The sequence below is a fragment of the Eriocheir sinensis genome, chromosome 2 (genome assembly GCF_024679095.1).
Source record: "Eriocheir sinensis breed Jianghai 21 chromosome 2, ASM2467909v1, whole genome shotgun sequence".
Classification (NCBI taxonomy): Eukaryota; Metazoa; Arthropoda; class Malacostraca; order Decapoda; family Varunidae; genus Eriocheir; species Eriocheir sinensis.
Genome location: NC_066510.1, coordinates 5,460,894 through 5,474,222, shown reverse-complemented (window position 1 = coordinate 5,474,222; position 13,329 = coordinate 5,460,894). Strand labels below are relative to the sequence as shown.

The window sequence follows — 13,329 nt, the reverse complement described above, 5'->3', positions numbered from 1 at the left end:
ACCTCATTTATCACATTTACCTACATTCAATGGGTGTAGGGCATCTCATTAATCACATTTACCGAGATACAAGGGGTGCAGGTTATCTCAGTTATCACATTTACCGACTTAAAAGGGGTGTAGGTTATCTTATTGATCACTTTTACCGACATACAAGGGGTGTAGGTTACCTCATTGATCACATTTACCAACTTACAAGGGGTTCAGGTTATCTCATTTATCAACGTACAAGGGGTGCAGGTTATCTCATTTCTCACATTTACCGACATACAAGGTGTGCAGGTTATCTCATTTATCACATTTACCGACGTACAAGGGGTGTAGGTTATCTCATTTCTCACATTTACTGACATACAAGGGGTTCAGGTTATCTCATTTATCACATTTACCAATATACAAGGGGTGTAGGTTATCTCATTTATCACATATACCGACATATAGAAGGGGTGCAGGCTATCTCATTTATTACATTTACCAACATACAAGGGATATAGGTTATCTTATTTATCACATATACCGACATACAAGGGGTGTAGGTTATCTCATTTATCACATTTACCGACATACCTCATTTACTGACATACAAAGGGTGCAGGAAGAAACTTTCATATTTCAAGCAATTTTCAAATTCAAAACATACGTCAACATTTACTAAAAAAAAAAAAAAAAAAAAAAAAAAAAAACCCACAGGTGGGACAGATCACGATAGGCAGTCGATAAAGACACGGTGCCGTGGTCGCAATTCATCCACCCTTTGTTTGTAAACAAATACCGCACATGCGCAGATTGGATGGAATGCCTTAGGATACATGGATGACAGATGACACCACACAGGGTAGGACACGTAGCAATGGGTTTAAGTTGGATAACTTCAGGTTCAAGAAAGACATAGGCAAGAATTGGTTTACCAACAGTGGTGGTTGAGTGGAACAGCCATAGAAGTCATGTGGTGAGCGCCAACATGATAGATACATTCAAGAAGAGGTTAGGTAAGTTCTTGGATGGGAGGGGTTTGGGGTGTTAGTTTGGTGCCGTGGTCTGGGCGGCATGTTGCGCTGTCTCGCGAGACCTCCTTCCTCCTCTTCCTCTTGTTGCGGGGGGAGCCCGACGGGTGGGTGGGTGGGTGTGGTCCAGGGAAGGCAAAGCCCTCCCCCCGGTTAAGAAGGTGAGGGGGGGGGGTCGAGGTGGGGCGAAGCCCCCCCTTTTAGCTTAGGTCTTGTTGGTTTCCCGAAAATGAACTGATGCTGCTGCCATTAAAAGGTGGTAACACTGCAGCAGAATATATATATATATATATATATATATATATATATATATATATATATATATATATATATATATATATATATATATATATATATATCTATATATATACTGGAGTGAGCGGAAGCTCACTACTACTGCCCAGGATCAAAGGACACAGGGTCTACAGGAGAGCGCGTCAAATTTTGAATCAACTGGCGCATGACGTCATCAGGTGGAAGGTTGGTGGGTTTGGCTATGGTTTACGCTTCTCCCATTGTGGCCAAAAAGGTATTTAGCATGTTTTGTATTTTTATACTGTGTCTAGAATATGCATATATAGACAGTCAAGCGAATTATAGTGTGTATAAGCAAGAAACATTACCTAAAGATGTGAGTTATGTAATTTCTTTGTGTGTTAAATTCACTACAGAAACCTATAGAAGATACGATATTTGTCAATCAAAGACAAAGACAATGAAAGCCTGTTTAGATTCTATTTGTGTTACTGCTCGACGTAAATACTTTCGATTTTATTTGCGTTACCGTTCGACGTGAATACTTCGTTTTCTATTTCATCTCTCCTCGCTCCACCTGCTGACGTCATTTTCTGTGCGCTGGTTGACCCTGTGTCCTTTGATACTGCTGCAGCCCACACTGTCATGGCGTCGTGTAACAAGTCTCGCCAAGCAAATAAAGGGACTTTGCGCCTGCGCGTCTTGTTCACGATACCTTACCAGGATTAAATAAATTAACGATCAATAATTATCGCTTAATTTTATAAATAAAGACGCTTATTTGAAATAACTATTTAGCAACGTGTATAAAAATAATTGTAAGAAGTCCGCAGTCACTTGTTGCCATGACAACGTTGACCACTTTCTTTTCTGTGATCGGTGATCGGAAGTTATTTTGTGAAGTTCCGATCTCCACAGTCCGATTAGCTTTTACAAAGATGATCCAATCTTTGCATTCCGCTCGCCAATTGCTGTTCCGATCAGATCGGAAGATCGGACGATCGGACTGATGATCAGAAGTGCCCAGCTCTGATATATATATATATATATATATATATATATATATATATATATATATATATATATATACATACGTATATATATATATATATATATATATATATATATATATATATATATATATATATATATATATATATATATATATATATATATATATATATATATATATATATATATATATATATATATATATATATATATATATATATATATATATATATATATATATATATATATATATATATATATATATATATATATATACAGGTAACTCGATTTACGCGAGTTTGGTTTACGCGTTTTTGAAATAACGCGGGGTCCAAAATCCAAATAAATGTTTAATTTACACGTTTTTTTCACTTATACGCGATATTTTATGGAGTGGCCACCAGATGTCTCACGCAACTGGACTCACACGGCCACACAGCTGAGCTCAGTTCTTCCCGCGCGCCACTTGAAGAACAATACAGTACCTACGCTGCCACGCTACTCAACAATAGGGGTGGGCACGTACCGGTACCAGTACCGGTACTAACGGTACAGTACCAGCAATACGGTACGGTACTGGTACCAGACTGCTCGGTACCGGTACCAATACAGGTAACTCGATTTACGCGAGTGTTGCGTTCTTGAAGAGGTCGCGTAATTCAAAAACAATGTAAATCAAACAAGAGGTAGGTTTCTGTCGAAAAATAAATACCGTAATTTTCGGCGTATAGCGCGCATTTTTTTCGCATAAAAAATGCCTGAAAGTTTTGCCCTGCGCGTTATACGCTGAATGTACAAATTTTTAATGATTTTTTTCTTCTTTGGGATGTTTTTAAGGGTCTGTTTTTCGTCTTATCCAATAACGGCAAACTTACCTTTATTATTGTTTATAATCCTTCATAGTCCGTAGCTGTCCTATAATATGTTACCATAGAATACAGGGCGATCTAATAACTACTATACAAAGACTAAATCGGTGGAAGATCGTCCATGCCTTGCTGTTATCCCGTTTTTCCGTCGGGCGCCATTTGTATGATCTTGATCTTGATGTCACAGGTGGCTTAAGATTGTATGACTAAGGAGCAGTACAAGCTACATAAAAAATCATGTTAGAAAAAAATGTCCATGTGTTCATTATTAATTATTAATATTAGTGAGAATAATGGGGTGAATATGATATCAGAAACTGTACGTCATGAGTCTTGTACGAGGAGTTATTTCACGCAATCCCAGCCCGGCCGCCATTTGCATTATTTACAAACCACACAACCACACCCACACAACAAATAGCTGCATGCCGCGTGTCACCAGAACCGAGATATCCACTCGGGCACTCATTCCCAGCCTCTCTCGTGTGAGGAAGAAATGAGGGACACCATGAGGGGTTGGCTAGTATTGGTACCGGTACCGAGCAGTCTGGTACCAGTGCCGTACCGTATTGCTGGTACCGTTAGTACCGGTACTGGTACCGGTACCTGCCCAACCCTATTGTTGAGTAGCGTGGCAGCGTAGGTACTGTATTGTTGTTCAAGTGGCGCGCGGGAAGGACTGAGCTCAGCTGTGTGGCCGTGTGAGTCCAGTTGCGTGAGACATCTGGTGGCCACTCCATAAAATATCGCGTATAAGTGAAAAAAACGCCTAAATTAAAAATTTATTTGGATTTTGGACCCCGCGTTATTTCAAAAACGCGTAAACCAAACTCGCGTAAATCGAGAGTTACCTGTACTAGCCAGCCCCTCATGGTGTCCCTCATTTCTTCCTCACACGAGAGAGGCTGAGAATGAGTGCCCGAGTGGATATCTCGGTTCTGGTGACACGCGGCATGCAGCTGTTTGTTGTGTGGGTGTGGTTGTGTGGTTTGTAAACAATGCAAATGGCGGCCGGGCTGGGATTGCGTGAAATAACTCCTCGTACAAGACTCATGATGTACAGTTTCTGATATCATATTCACCCCATTATTCTCACTAATATTAATACTTAATAATGAACACATGGACATTTGTTTCCAATATGATTTTTTATGTAGCTTGTACTGCTCCTTAGTCATACAATCTTAAGCCACCTGTGACATCAAGATCAAGATCATACAAATGGCGCCCGACGGAAAAACGGGATAACAGCAAGGCATGGACGATCTTCCACCGATTTAGTCTTTGTATAGTAGTTATTAGATCGCCCTGTATTCTATGGTAACATATTATAGGACAGCTACGGACTATGAAGGATTATAAACAATAATAAAGGTAAGTTTGCCGTTGTTATTAGATAAGACGAAAAACAGACCCTTAAAAACATCCCAAAGAAGAAAGAAAATCATGAAAAATTTGTACATTCAGCGTATAACGCGCAGGGCTAAACTTTCAGATATTTTTTATGTGAAAAAATGCGTGCTATACGCCGAAAATTACGGTATTTATTTTTCGACAGAAACCTACCTCTTGTTTGATTTACATTGTTTTTGAATTACGCGACCTCTTCAAGAACGCAACACTCGCGTAAATCGAGTTACCTGTATATATATATATATACCTATATATATATATATATACAGTACCTTCTCGAGCTTCGCGCTTGCTTCATTCCGAAGGTATAGCGCTAAACTCGAGGATCGCGAAACTCGAAGTATTGAAATCCATGAAAAAGCGCTTACTGGTGCCGACCGGTTAAAAAAATGACTTTTTTTTTCGACTTTACTCCTTTGTTATCACAATTTTTTTGACTTTACTCCCTTGTTATCCCAAAATACTTACCTTTGTAATAGGCAGCAAATGGGAAGTGTGAACAGGTTTTGAAGCCGCAGTTGAAGGCGGCTGCCTTACAATTGGCTGGCACTTCTGCGAACACGTTTATGATCCATGTGGTGTCGTCTGCTAAAGTAAGGGCGGTCGCTCGCGGTCACCCGTGGTTCAGTTGGACAAACCAAAAGCTTCTGGTAGTTTTGTGTGTGTTATGATATAATCTGCTAACTCTTTCAGTTATAAATCATCACATCACTATATCATGATCGACTTTTCAATGCCTATTGAACGTAAACTGCCACCGCAGCCGCAAAATAGCTCGCGGAGAGGTTCGACTTGCTTACTCTTTCCATATTTCCCTCACCGCTCACAAAGATTACAAGTGGACAAACTAGAACAAAACCAGGAAAACTAAGACTTTTAATGCTGTGTATTCCCACAGCGCGCATGCGTGGTGGACAGCAGAATGACTAATTTCATCGGGGGGGATATTTCTCGCAACACCGGCCAGTGTAGTGGACCCGATCGTCGCTGCCATGTGATGTGATGGTGTCAGAGGTATTGCCTTTACATCGGCACCAGTGTAGTTAACCTTCTTCTTCTTCTTTTGAACTGTAATGCTTTTAATCGCTTCTTGAGTCCTCTTTCTTCACACTTTTATACTTCACAACATGCACTTAGTTACTTCACAGTGCGCACTTATTCACTTCACCTTGAACTTAGGTGTTTTTCTGTACTTTTCTCTCTCTGATTGTACTTTTCTATGCCCTTTTGCTATTTTCCACTATTACTTTTCACCATCCCTGCCATGCATTACAGGTCAAAAGAAGAAGAAAACACCGAGAGTTTTACAATTTTCGAAGACTGGAGAAAAAGTTTTTTGGACTGGTTCCACAGCACGGGGTGTCCTCTTATCTTGTTAATCAAGTAGTAAGCAAAGCAGCTAACCATAACAGCAGGCAGGTCTCTGTTTCTGCCTCTCTCTGCCTTTGCCTCTGTCTCTGCCTCTCTCTCTGCCTCTTTCTACCTCTCTCTCTGCCTCTTTCTACCTCTCTCTCTCTCTCTCTCTTAGATGCAGATTTACATAGATTTACATAGATTTACAAAGAAAATCAGACCACACAAATCCCATGGTCCAGACTTGGTGGTCTGTCCTTAAACCTAAGTGATTTTACATTAATCAGAAGACTCCAAAACGTTGCATTTCTACTCTAGTTGATATTAAGTTGAAGGAAGCGATGGTCGAGCTTATTTTTGAAGGAGTCAATCGTGTTACACTGGACCACTGATGAAGGGAGCTTATTCCATTCTCGCACTACAACGTTGGTGAAGAAAAATTTGGTGCAGTCTGAATTTACTTGTCTACATCTGAGTTTTACGCCATTGTTCCTCGTGCGCAAAGTGTCATCGATCATAAAAAATGTTGATCTGTCTACATTCGTGAAACCATTAAGTATTTTAAAACATTCGATCAGTTTTCCTCGGAGGCGACGTTTCTCAAGAGAGAACATGTTAAGGGTAGAAAGCCTTTCTTCGTAGGATTTGTTGCTGAGAAGGGATAATTTTCGTTGACGCTGAACACCTTCTAATTTAGCAATATCCTTTGCATGGTGGGAGACCAAAACTGTACCGCATATTCCAAGTGGGTCTGACTAAACTGTTGTAGAGCAGGAGTATTACATCTTTATTCTTAAATAAAAGTTTCTTTTAATGAAGCCCAACATTCTGTTCGCTTTATTTGCTGCATCGATGCATTGCTCTGAGAATTTGAGGTTTGACGCGATTTTGACCCCCAAGTCCTTGGCGCATTGAACGCTTTTGAGTTTAACGCCGCGCATTTCATAATCGAACTTCTTATTCCTCATTCCAACTTGAAGGACCTGGCACTTGTCACGTTAAGGGCATCTCCCATCTATCCGACCAAGCTGAAATTTTGTGCAAATCCTCTTGGGCTTTGCCTGTCTTCGTCAGTGAGAACCGAGTTACCAATCTTTGTGTCGTCTGCAAATTTACTAATGCGGTTATTGAGTCCAACATCCACGTCGTTGATGTAAATAATGAAGAGCACTGGGCCAAGAACCGAGCCCTGAGGGACGCCACTAGTGACATGCCCCCACTCTGAGTTAAATCCGTCAATCACTACTCTTTGTTGTCTGTTGCTCAACCAATTCGCGATCCATTGGTTTACTTGACCGTCAATACCCATTTGCTTTAATTTGTAAAGTAATTTATGATGCGGGACTTTATCAAACGCTTTCTGGAAATCAAGATAGACTACGTCCAGTGATTTGGTTACGTCATAAACAGTGAAGAGGTCGTTATAAAAGGTTAATAGATTTGATAGGCAGGATCTTTTGTTTCGAAAGCCATGTTGTGAGTCCCCAATTAATGAGTGGCTTTCAAGGTAACTCACAATTTTGTCTCTAATTATGCCCTCAAGTAGCTTACCTACAACCGAAGTTAGACTAATGGGCCTGTAATTACCTGGTACTTTTTTGTCTCCTTTCTTAAAAATCGGTGTCACGTTAGCCTTTTTCCAATCTGAAGGGACGATGCCTTGTCGCAAGGACATATTGAATATGGTTGTGAGGGAGGAGAGTATTTCGCTCTTTGTTTCTTTCAGCAGAGTTGGATATACTTTATCAGGTCCAGGACTTTTATTTGTTTTAAGTGATTTGAGGGCTTTAAGGACTTCATCGGGTTTTATTTCAAAGTTAGACAATGCATGCTCGGGATTTACATTAGTACTGGTGTTGGTGGTGGTGGTGGGAGGACTGTTATTATTAAACACCGAGGAAAAGTAATTATTTAATAGGTTTGCAACGTGTTGGCTGTCAGTCACTAGTGCACCGTCGCTGTTTGTTAAAGGTCCAATTCCACTTCTGATCGCTAGAGAGAGAGAGAGAGAGAGAGAGAGAGAGAGAGAGAGAGAGAGAGAGAGAGAGAGTGTGTGTCAAGGTCACTGGCAGCTGACACAGCTACAACCAACCCTAACTCATATTTTCTCTCTCTCTCTCTCTCTCTGTATCTAAGAGAGAGAGAGAGAGAGAGAGAGAGAGAGAGAGAGAGACATTGTCAAGGTCACTGGCCGCTGACACAGCTATAACCTACTGTATCTCATATTCTCTCTCTCTCTCTCTCTCTCTCTCTGCATCTAAGAGAGAGAGAGAGAGAGAGAGAGAGAGAGAGAGAGAGAGAGAGAGAGAGAGAGAGAGAGAGAGAGAGAGAGAGAGAGAGAGAGAGATTGGTCATAGGAAAAGGAAAAAGACGAAGAAGAGCTACTCGTTGAGTAACACAAAAAACACAACACACAAATGACACAATATATATGAGAGAGAGCGAGGGAGAGGGAGAGGGGTAGGGAGTGGGGGCAGAGAGGGGAAGGAGGGAGGCAGCAGCCAATCAGGAGATATCAACGTGTGACGTCACTGAATGGGGTGGGGCTAGCGTCCGCAGGACAAAAACCTAACAACCTTTTGTAAATATGCACCTGGCATGAGTTTAAAGGCATCGCGCGGGCAATTTGAACAACTTTTGGCGGCGCGCGACAATTTTTTAATTTTTTTTGGAGAAAATCAAATATTTTTGAAAACTCCTGGATACGGGCGAGGTCAGATACGGTGCACCCGGATAACTGAGGGTTTACTGTATATGTTAGGGACTTTCCTTACTTTCGAGACAAGAGAATTTTCCCGATTTCTGGGATATTTTAGTGACATCTTGGAAGCCCATTTTTCAGTGATTTGACCTTCCATCACCAAAACCATGGTTCCCTACAGGGATTAATCGAGTGCATCATACATGTGGGGGGGTCGAGGGGGGCAAAGCCCCCTCATTGGAGGTTAGGTTATGTAAAGTTTGGTTAGAATAATTTAAATATGCTCACCCATCATAAAGAACCGATTTCCAGTGCATCATACATGTTGGGGGGGGGTTTCGAGATTAGGTTAGGTAAAGTTCGGTTAGAGTAGTTTAACCCTTTCATTGCTAAACGCTTGCAGCGAGTGTTAGGTGTATTTGCTGGTGGTGCTAAACACTCGCTATGAGCTCCACCTGCACTCAAATCTCCCGTGTATGAGAGTGTTCCAACGCTAATTCTCACAACACAGGATTGCCAATTGAGTGGGTTCTTCACTAAATTTGGTGGAAAATCATATCAGCCCAGCGCGGCAAATCTATGGACGAGTAACTGGTGGATGTTCTTGCCCAATATAGCGGCTTTTTTGCATAGCTTCACCTATCACCTGACTGATTCTTTGACCAAATAGTTGTAAATATTGCAGTTGGCAATACTCCCTTGCCAGAATCTGAAGGAGAGATGTCTGCAGTTCTCTCAATATGGCTGATCATCCCGCACGCACCGATGTAAGTGTTAACATTCTACACTCCCTGAACGTGCATGTACGTTCGCAAGAGAGGCATACATAACCGACTCCTATAGATCTGGACCTCCTCTTTCCAATGATGTTTTTGGTTTTTAGCTGTGATGAATAGTTTTTGAGATACAGAGGTTAAAAGAGACCCCCCATTGGGCTGCCTGACTGCGCCTGAGGGGATAGTCGCGTCCCGTCCTGCACGCAAGGAAAGGATTAAATATATTTGACATGCGGTGTGGGCCGATGAAAATTATGCAGGTACGCTATGAGGGACGGAGTGGGGTGGCGGCGGCCACTACGCTGGGCATCTAATGACATGCCCAACACTCATCAACAGACAAGTTGCGGCAGTTGCTAGGTTATACTGGAATAGATTACAAGAGTATGCGGTAGGGACTTTCCTTACTTTTGAGACTAGGGAATTTTCCCTAATTTAGGGATTTTTCTAGGGAAATTTTGGAAGCCCACTTTTCAGTGATTTGGGCTTTCCCCCCAAAAAACCCGGTTCCCCACAGGTCCCCAGGCTTGTGTTGGGGGGTAGGAGGGCTGGGGTGGTGGAGGGGGTGGAGTGGTAATTCTTAAGATTTATCCTCAAAAAGTATGTGATTGTGATGCATTTTGTGTTCTCCACCGAGAACCCCGTATTCCCACAAGCCCCCTAGCCGATTTTGGGTGAGAGGGAAAGTACAGGAAAACACTAGAATAATACAGTTTTCTGAGTGAGCCTATTGTACCACAGTCTAAAATCTGATGAGGGAGGCTCTTCCTGTCACGTATGGTGCGTGGGAAGTATGAGTGCTTGTATGCGTCAGTGTTTCTGTGATACGTTTGGTGTTTTTGGCTGTGTGTTACGAGTGTCGGTGTTTGTGTGATATGTTTGGTATTTTTGGCTGTGTGTGTTACAAGTGTCAGTGTTTGTGTGATGTGTTTGGTATTTTTGGTTGTGTGTTACGAGTGTCAGCGTTTGTGTGACATGTTTGATGTTTTTGGTTGTGTGTGTTTGTGTGATGTGTTTGGTATTTTTGGTTGTGTGTTACGAGTGTCAGCGTTTGTGTGACATGTTTGATGTTTTTGGTTGTGTGTGTTACGAGTGTCAGTGTTTGTGTGATATGTTTGGTGTTTTTGGTTGTGTGTGTTATGAGTGTCAGTGTTTGTGTGATATGTTTGATGTTTTTGGTTGTGTGTGTTACGAGTGTCAGTGTTTGTGTGATATGTTTGGTGTTTTTGGTTGTGTGTGTTACGAGTGTCAGTGTTTGTGTGATATGTTTGGTGTTTTTGGTTGTGTGTGTTACGAGTGTCAGTGTTTGTGTGATATGTTTGGTGTTTTTGGCTGTGTGTTACGAGTGTCAGCGTTTGTGTGATATGTTTGACGTTTTTGGTTGTGTGTTATGTTATACATACGTACGCTGTGTTTTGATGGTGGCCATTGGGAAGTGAGCAGTGTTGCCAACGATCCGGTTAGCGATGGTACGCTAGGTTAACGATGATCCGTTTAGTTAGCCATTAGCCCACGCATGTGAGACCAGGTCCACCACGCGTGGTTATTTTTTTTTTAGAACACACACCTTTACCTAAGACTATACCTGGCCCAAACCTTCACAAAAGCCTTTGGGTAAAGGTGCGTGTTCTAAAAAAAAAAAAAGAAAATAACCACGCATGGTGGACCTGGTCACACATGCGTGGGCTAATGGCTAACTAAGCGTACCATCGCTGACCTAGTGTACTATCGCTAACCGGATTGTTGGCAACCCTGCTCACTTCCCAATGGCCGCCATCAAAACACATCGCGCATATGTATAATATGTCTTCGCTACCTTTACCACTTTTTGTTTACTTTTAAGTTTTTCCGGCTTCATATTATAGTTAAAGGGCATGTATTTCGTCCCTTATGTATAATATGGAGGCGTAATAACGTATTTTGGAGGCGCGTAGTGATTCTCAATAATTACCTGGCACGGTACTAAAACGAATCTTTACCGTGTATAGGAGCCCACACCGGCCCGCGGCAACCAAGATCTGGATCTGGATACATGATGCGCAGGGCACCCGTACTGGTGAATAACACCAGCGGCTCACAACAGCTAAAGCCCAATAGGCTCTTACCTACGGAGAAGCTTCGCCCCCTCCACGCCCCCTTGGCTCTATGATATGAATTTGAAAACAGTGCACGTCTTGTTCTTCTTCGGGGGTGTTCTATTGGGCTGGCTAGGCTGTGCTTCAGGTCATGTCCCGGCGCCTACGGCGGCTTGGCAGGTATAAACAAACGATCTTGATCTTGATGTCACATGTGGCTTGAGATTTCTCCCCAGCCAATAGGCCTTTGTATCGGCACCCCTATGGAACATTAAGGAATAATACATGGAGTGGCCCTCAGCGGGCCGCTCTTCACTGTGAGGTGAAGCATGGGGGGTAGGTACCTTTTGTGAGCTACCTCTCTATCATTGACAGCACGAGAACAAGCGTGATTAAACCAAGGCTTTTTAGCGTGAGGAGTAGAGAAAGAACGAGGAATGTATGCCTCCATTCCAGAGACAATCACCTCTGTGATGCGCTGAGCACACACAGAGGGGTCTCTATCCTGGAAGCAATAATCATTCCACGGGAAATCGGAAAAGTACATCCTCAGGTCGTCCCACCGAGCTGAAGCAAAATGCCAGAAACATCGCCTCTTTGGTGGGTCCAGAGGGTGTACAGGAGCGATAGGACAGGATGCAGAAATAAGATTGTGATCGGAGGAGCCCAACGGAGAGAACAGTTTGACAGAATAAGCAGAAGGGTTTGAGGTAAGGAAGAGGTCTAGAGTGTTGGGCCGATCTCCAAGACGGTCGGGAATACGTGTAAGGTGCTGGACCAACTGCTCTAGGTCGTTGAGGATAGCAAAGTTGTAGGCTTGTTCACCAGGATGGTCAGTGAAAGAGGATGAAAGACAAAGCTGGTGGTGAACATTGAAATCTCCTAGGATGGAGATTTCAGCGAAGGGAGAGTGGGTCAAGATGTGCTCCACTTTAGAATTCAAATAGTCAAAGAATTTTACATAGTTGGTAGAGTTAGGTGAGAGATAAACAGCACAGATGTATTTAGTAATAGAATGACAATGAAGTATTAGCCAGATGGTGGAAAATTCAGAAGAGTCAAGGTCGTGGGCACGAGAGCAAGTGATGTCGTTGCGCACGTAGGGGCAACAACCAGCTTTGGATTAAAATTTAGGATAGAGATAGTAGGAGGGAACAGAGTAGAGATTGCTGTCAGTAGCCTCAGAAACCTGTGTTTCGGTAAGGAAGAGAAGGTGAGGTTTAGAGGAGGAGAGATGATGTTCCACAGAATGAAAATCAGAGCGAAGACCGCGAATGTTGCAGAAATTGAGAAGAAAGAGGTTCGAGGAGTTATCAAGACACCTCTCGGGTCGGCAGCCAGAAGGGGAGTCCTCCCTGGGGGACTTTGTGGTCCCCCAGGCGGGACTCGAGGCTTGGTGTATGCGCCATTTGAAATTTTAATTTTGGAAAAAGTGTGTATATATATATATATATATATATATATATATATATATATATATATATATATATATATATATATATATACATACATATATATATATATATATATATATATATATATATATATATATATATATATATATATATATATATATATATATATATATATATATATATATATATATATATATATATATATATATATATATATATATATATATATATATATATATATATATATATATATATATATATATATATATATATATATATATGGGGCCCTCCAGGGTAAGTGGGCCCTTAAAAAAAAATTGTTAATAATTTTTGTATATATTTTCTTTTAGGTTAAAGCCATTAGAAAGATGTACAATTAAGGAATGAACACAACAAATTTGAAGCCTATACAGCCAACTCTTGTATAGTTATATTTCATTATGAAAATTGATAAATT

The 13,329-nt window shown here is 41.5% G+C and overlaps 1 protein-coding gene across 3 annotated transcripts in view; it reads right to left on the bottom strand.

The window, feature by feature from the left end:
• The window catches only part of LOC126998797 (phosphatidylinositol glycan anchor biosynthesis class U protein-like), an 89,809-nt gene extending 78,142 nt beyond the window's left edge, over positions 1-11,667 (bottom strand). For 2 of the 3 annotated variants that reach the window (XM_050860849.1, XM_050860879.1), the window contains exon 1: positions 11,488-11,667. The gene's annotated coding sequence lies outside the window, so the exon portion shown is untranslated. Of the gene's footprint in view, positions 1-5,020; positions 5,386-11,487 lie in introns of those variants that run through there. The other variant, XM_050860859.1, reaches the window with a different exon arrangement.
• Positions 11,668-13,329: the final 1,662 nt, after the last annotated feature.